Source organism: Cupressus sempervirens, chromosome 1 (assembly GCF_028749045.1).
Source record: "Cupressus sempervirens isolate cs-2001-9-10 chromosome 1, ASM2874904v1, whole genome shotgun sequence".
Classification (NCBI taxonomy): domain Eukaryota; kingdom Viridiplantae; phylum Streptophyta; class Pinopsida; order Cupressales; family Cupressaceae; genus Cupressus; species Cupressus sempervirens.
The window spans coordinates 684,950,680-684,958,100 of NC_143118.1; positions in this window are offsets into that span (position 1 = coordinate 684,950,680).

The following is a 7,421-nucleotide window of genomic DNA, read 5'->3' on the forward strand; positions in this document are numbered from 1 at the left end:
TATATATATATATATATATATATATATATATATATATATTTATATAAAAAGTTATTGAATTTTTAAAATTATTATTTGAGTTCAATTTGTTTTTGTTGTAAAATTCTAAAATTTAAAATTTGTAGCTATATTTCAAATCTCAATTCTAGATTATTATAATATCTATTATATTATTATTTAATTATTCATTTATTGACAAATTTTTCTTTTATATAATTCTAGAAAAAATATTTTAGAAAATAAATTTTTATCTATATATGATTTTAATTAAAGGATTATAAAAAATAAAATTATATTACATTAAGTGTATTTACAATGTGATACAAACTAAATGATAGTTTAATAACTTTGAATATATTAAATTGATCAATCTTTGTAAAACTATTATTAAATTTTACATATTATAATTATAGAAAAATATTACCAACTAATTTAATACATTTATTTAAGATATCAATATTTTCATTCTCTTAATAATAAGACATAAAATAAGTGATCAAGTTTGTAATTTATAATTTGTTATATTTTATTTTTTATAAATCTAAAATCACAATAACAAAAAACTTTAATTTGAAATAAATTATTTAAGTTCTTATTATTCATAACTTATTATTTAAATTCTCATTATTCATAATTTATTATTTACAACAAGGCATCTAAACCAAGAAGCTAAAATTAGGAACAATGAAAATTTGAGTTGAAATACAAAAATCTTATAAAACATTTAGAATTGCTAAATGCTAAAATACTAAAATTTTATAAAACATTTAGAATGCTAAAAAAAATTCTTGTACATGTGTAAATCCCATTTAATGATATATCTGGGTGGATATAAAAAGCAGTAAATTTATGCCATCTTTTCACTGAGTGAAACACTAATATTTTTTTTTTCATTTTAATGCAAATTTTGTGATTCTTAGAAAGCTAAATCTCCATAGATATACCACAAACATAAGAGAATATGATCTGCCTTTACCTAGCATTTTCACTATTATCAAATATAGTAATTAATTGATCAAAATATTAATCCCTCATAGATTAAGAGGTCAATTCCTGACAAATACAATACACAATGTCTCATGTTGGATTCAATGCCTTGAGTCATCTTTTAAAATCAACACGGGGATCTATATAACCCAAGATTTCAACTTCCAAACTCCTTATTCACAATTGTTTTATTTTGTTTTAAGAGGAAAAAAATATGACCACGGACCATGCTCTACATGGTTTAGATTTTGAGTTATACTTGGAAAAAATATCTACCCCAATCGAGAATCAATAACAAAGAATGTGGAAGTAAATATAGTTAAAATAGTTATATACTTTTATACCATTCTATTGAGCAATTTTCTTGTTGGGAAATATTCAAAACTTGGATGATGTTATTCGAATGGTTGGAAAATTTTCAAAATGTATAATTGATATTAGCTTATTTTCAACACAATACATGGTATGTGAATGCTTACTACATTTTAGAAAAATTAATTATATTTTTAATGGTAATCCAAATCATATGATAAGAGATTGAAAGGCCCAATTAAATACCATTCAGTAGCTTAAAAATTTATATGCACAATGAGTTGTCTATGAAACATGGAGGTTACAATAACTCTGGAGCATTACATTTCAGTTATTAGGTCAAAAGATTCTCAAGAGTTTTGTAACTTTCTATCGGTTGGAAACATGTAGTTGTAGGCATCGAGCTGAATTTTTAAAAGGAGCATAAGTTCTACAAGCACCACTAAAAAAAGACTCTATTCCATGTACCATAAGAGTCTTCTGCAACTGCGAAACTTGAAAATCATATAATTTAATCATCCTAACTAAAAATTATGGGAAGTCCAAAACTTATGTTCGAGAAAGTCATGTGATAGAATCTTAAATTTGTTGTGACATCTTTATAAATCTGAGTTCAACTTAGAACTTTAGAGGTATTGTAGTTGTACACTCAAAAGGTGTCACACTCTAAACCCTTCTATCCAAGTGATTCCATGAATCAGAATGTTTGGATGATGGCTTAGAGCTCCCTTTGTAGAGTGCAAGAAAGTATGCCTCAAGTATATGAGGGCTCTTAGCTGAGCTTTCGAGATACTTTTCTTGTTGGTAAACCATGCAATGGGAGGTTCTTTGAGACAAGAGCAAGAATGCAAGTGTCTACAATGTGCTCCTCAAATATGCAATGCAAATATGGATTAAACTAGTATGAATATGCAAAATGTAGCTGTGTTAACAAGAATGAGAGTGTTACAAATCCAATTATTTAAGCTATGTAAGCTAGATTATAGTAAAGGATACTAAGCCATGATACAATATGATTCTAAGATAAAATGATATGTATGCTAGAAAGTAGACAATAAGTAGAAGTTCTTCACAAAAGCTCTCAAGAATGTGAATGGTAAACCTGCAACATAACAGGACTCAAGAGAGTGGATCCTATGGCAAGGGGAGAGCTCTTTCTTTTAAAGATGTATAGATAGTGGTGATCAAGATTAGATGATAGACGATCAAAGGTGGAGTTTGAAAATGGGACTGATCCATGTGCACACACAAGTCAACCAATAAACAAAGAGTTGACTTTACATGTGAGACAAAAAGAGTCTTTTACTTTAATTTGCACAATAGAAATAATGATTTATGTATGCACATTAAGTGGGTTAGAAGAGTGGGGACTTTTATTTAATTAAAAGGGGTCATGTTATTTTAATAAACTAATGAACTTAGGATATAAGCATAGTCAAACTATAGGTTATAACCAAATTAATTAATTTTTAGCAATTTGGTCTAGGTAAATGATTAATTAATTTAGCAAAAATGATGAGAAGGGGGCTAATAGTCTAGATGACCATTTTTAGGTGATTAAATTTGCCCCTCTTTGACTAATGTGTGGTTGATCTATGAACACGTTGCATCAATGAAAATAGAAGCCAAGTAGGCAGCAATGGATAGAGATGTTTGACTCCAAAGAACAAAATGCAGAATAAAAGATAGCAAATCTTGAATATACAACCCGATACTTGTAGTACTAAACGCTAGGAAAGAGACTATGTTAGAACTAAAGGAGAATGCTAAAACCTAAGTAAATCAGATATATTGAGAGAAAATGAAAAGATCAAACATATGCTCCTAAGAAATAGATAGTTGTAGCAAGCAATGGTAGAGTATATCTACCCCCTCGAGATCAAAATCAAAATGAGGTAAGGAGTAATGCAGAAATGAGCTACATATGAGAAAATTGAGATATAGAAAAGTCCATGATGACAAATATGTGATTAGAACCAAAGAGTGACCATTAAGGAATGATAGAATGCACTAGTTTGACTAGAGTTGACCGCAAAGGATAAAGTATGAAAATTAGGTCAAATCAAGAAAAAAGATGATTTAGAAGTGAAAGTTGTGAATTGAAGTAGATATAAAGTGTAGAAATGATGAAGAAATGGGCAAATGAAGATGCCCCGGTGAATATTTGAAAATTAGGCCTCAAAAGGTCAACTAACTGCATAGAAGAAGGTAGTATTTTAAAATGCAATTTTGGCTATCAAGATTAACTCAGATTTCGATTTTGATCCCAAAAATGGATCCAGGAGGTCAAAATTAGCTAGGGGTAATTCTAAGGAGTTTGAAAATGAGCCAAAATGGGGTCAGAAGGCTATATAAGGGGTCCAAGTGTCATTTTCAATTCATTTGTCTTTTGTAATTTTGGGAACTTTTGAGTGGTTCAGAGAGAGAAACATGGCATTAGCAAACATTCTAACCCACCAACATTGGTTCGAGTGCAATCAGTTGCACAACCAACCTCTTCGCTATGAGGCATCAGTAAGTCATCAAAAAAATTTCATTTTTAGTGCATTTATGAGATTTTTTCACATGTTTTAGTGTTTATATGAAAAAAATTGTGCGACATTTTAAGAAGTGTCACATGGTTGTTTAAAGAAATATCTCACAATATTTTACACAAAAATTTGTATCATGTGATATTTCATACAAAAATTTGTATCACACGATTTGGAAAATTATATATATCTGGCATACCCATGTATCACAAAAACTAATGTAAAATATCACCCAAGCATAAAGTATCACCTAGGTACTATGAAAAGTATCACATGATACTTAGACAATAAAAAACATTGCTTGTCGATGGCAAAAAGTATAGCACAACTTGTGTTTTGAGTGTTTGAGTTGGATTTTTCTTTTCTAAGCACTATTTACGTTTGATTGGAATAAGGATCTTCCACACAAGGTTGTCTGCAAGGGTGCCTAGGTGGAGTCTCCAATTGTGTGAAAATGAAAGAGGAATGACTACCATTACCAACTTGGAACTTAGTTGTGACTGACATGTAAGGATGTGTCTTTTCTTAATGGCATGAGATAAGTGTTTCATATTTGAAGCTTGTATAATCAAAGAATAATCACTTATCAAAGTAAAATAGGTGGCTTGTCAAAAGTGTTCAATAATTTACAACATTAGTGACTCCAGCTGAGAAAGAAAGCAAGAAGCTCGGTAGCAAATAGCTAGCAAAGAATAGTAACCAGATTTTGACAAGTGATCATCAATGACATTTGTAGACTTGCATTTGATGGACTAAACTCATATTTTCAATTTAGGAAAGCACCTAATATACATATTTGAGACCAGACCTAGGAAGGAATGAAGTGACAAGACCATAGACCAGTTAAAATGCACTGTATAATCTATTTTGACAATAAAATGACCTAGGTTATATTCTTCTAGAAGATAGGTGATAGTAGGACAAAAATTTGTATCATACAATAAAGCTTATAGTAATCGGGTGACACTTTTCTCTTAGGCAACAATTTTCCTTAAGAAGGGAGATAAAACTTAGTATAACCAAGCAATAGACCTTAAAGTAGCTAGGCAATACAATTTGGGAAAAAAAAGTATTGCACGATACTTCTCTAGAATTCATGCGAGAGTTTGCTAGTGAAATGTGAAAAAAGATAGTTTTGACTCAAAAAAATTGTGTTTCAGTTTGTCATAATTGGAAATTGTTGAGGTAGTTGCTTTTTTGGAAGATGAAGAATTCTGAAGATTGGTAGAAACTTTTAAAACAACTTTAGATTGCCCCCTAGTGATAGTGTTAAGAAGCTCACATTGGGAGGAGGAAGATTTTGCCACTCAAAGGACCACCTTAGGTTGCATATTCCTATGTTATTGAGGAGCATTTCTCATTCTAAGGACAACCTTAGGTCTTTCTTCCTCAGCATCAAAGTTGGTTTGATTGTCAAGATTAGAATTCATTGTGAAAAGATAGTCAATGGGTTCAATCTTGTTTATAACATCATTAACATTAGTGTTGGCATAGTTTATCCTATCATCATGATTTTTCTTAGGATTCTTGGAGGATTCACCTTTCTTATATTTAGGCGAGGGTTGTTTAAAAGCTTTGTGGTCAGAATTTTTTATGAGGCCATCTGTGACAACTTTAACAGCCTCTATGAGATCTTCAATAACATCTTTAAGATAAAAATAGTGTTCACTATTGTGGCCTTTTCTTCTGTGATAACTCCAAATATGATCCTCTTGCCACCAAGGGGGTCGGATAGGTAGCTCATAAGAGTGGGAATTGTCTAGAAACATTACCAATATGTCTGCAATTAAGGTCTTTAAGACCACTTTGTAAGGTTCAACTAGCAGTGTATAAACACATCATTTTTTTTGTAAACTTGTTGTTCTTGTCACATGTTTGTGGTTTCGAACCTTCTTATTGTTTTGTAGCATAAATGACATTAGAAAGGTTAAACGTAGGCTCCTTGGTCTTACGAGTATCCACTACTCCATCAGTGACAACATATATTTGTTTTTGTTCTAAGGTTTATTTTTGTCCTTGCCATTTCCATTGTCATTTTTATCTTTGTTCACAACAATGTCACCCCTCTTGATAACAACATCCTCAATATGATATGCACTCTCAACCATTGTGTTGAAGGGTGTGAATAGTTGTTTTCTTAAGTCAAAATACAATTTGGGAGTGTGTTGACAAAGATGTCAATTTTCTCAGCCTCAGGAACTTGTGAGGGTACCTAGAGTATAAGGATCTCCATCTCTGAAGGTATGTTGCAAAAGGTTTTCCCTATTTTTGTTTGATATTGCACAAGTCCAGCATAATGACGGGATGTTAAATATTATAAGAGCGTTGTTGGATAAAAAATTGTGCAAGTTTTTCAAATGCCTTGAGAGGGGGAGTCAATTTTTTGAACCACTCCATAGCTTGCCCTCTTAGATTCCTAGGAAACAATTGCATAAGATAGGTGTCTTCATGCATGAAATCCATGCTAATAACATAAAAATGCCTCACATGATCATGAGGGTTACCATTTCCATCATATTTATCATACTTAGGAACCTCAATATCCTTAGGAAATGGAAGCATGTATAAACTCCTATCAAATAGAGGAGCACATATTGATTCAAAAAATAAAGTTTCAGGTGTTTCCTTGGAAGTTTGTAATTGTGCAAGTTGTTTCCTCAATTCTTCCATTTCTTCTCTCAAGATTTCAATCTCGATGGGCTCTTGCATTTTTATTTTTTTTTGTACATCAAAATATTGAGAGAGTTTCCACCCCTTTGTTGTCATATACCAGAAGTATTGGTCCCCATTTTGCTCCAAAGCTTTGAGCATTAGTTTTTGAGCAAGCTCATCTTGCTGAAAACTTATGACATCTTCACTAGTGATCTCATCATCACTCTCATGATGTGATTGTCTGGGTGGTGACGAGCATGCTCCCACATTGACTCTAGGAGTCCTTGGAGGTGTGTGGTTACTATCATTGCCACTAAGGGGAATGTGATCAAATGAATTGTGATAATAGACTCTTCTAGTTTCCTCATTGTATGTATGAGTATTAGGCTCAGCTTATTGATCAACTCTTTCTCTAGCGCAGATGGCTTCCATAAGTCTTTCATTTTCACGTGCTTTCTCTTGTAAGTGGCATTTTATTTCTTTAGGATGTATTTTGGTCAAAAAAATTTCACCCATGCGTGTATCTAAGGGTGTACCAAATGGTTTTTCAAAGCTATAAAGTTGATTGTGTCAGATGTTGGTTGTTTGTGTTTGATTAGAATCAAGATCTTCCACATAAGGTTGTCCATAAGGGCACCTAGGCAAATTCTCCAATTGTGCAAAAATGAAATAGGGATGACTACCATTACCAACTTGGAATGTAGTTGTGACTAGCATGTAAGGATGTGTCTTTGCTTAATAGGATGAGAGAAGTGTTTTAGATTTGAAGCTCATTTGATCAAGAATAATCACTTGTCAAAGTAAAATAGGTAGCTTGTCAAAAGTGTTCAAGAATTGACAACACTAGTGACTTGAGTTGAGAGAGAGAGCAAGATGTTGAGTTGCAAATAGCTAGCATAGAATAGTAACCAGATTTCAACAAGTGATCATCAATAACAT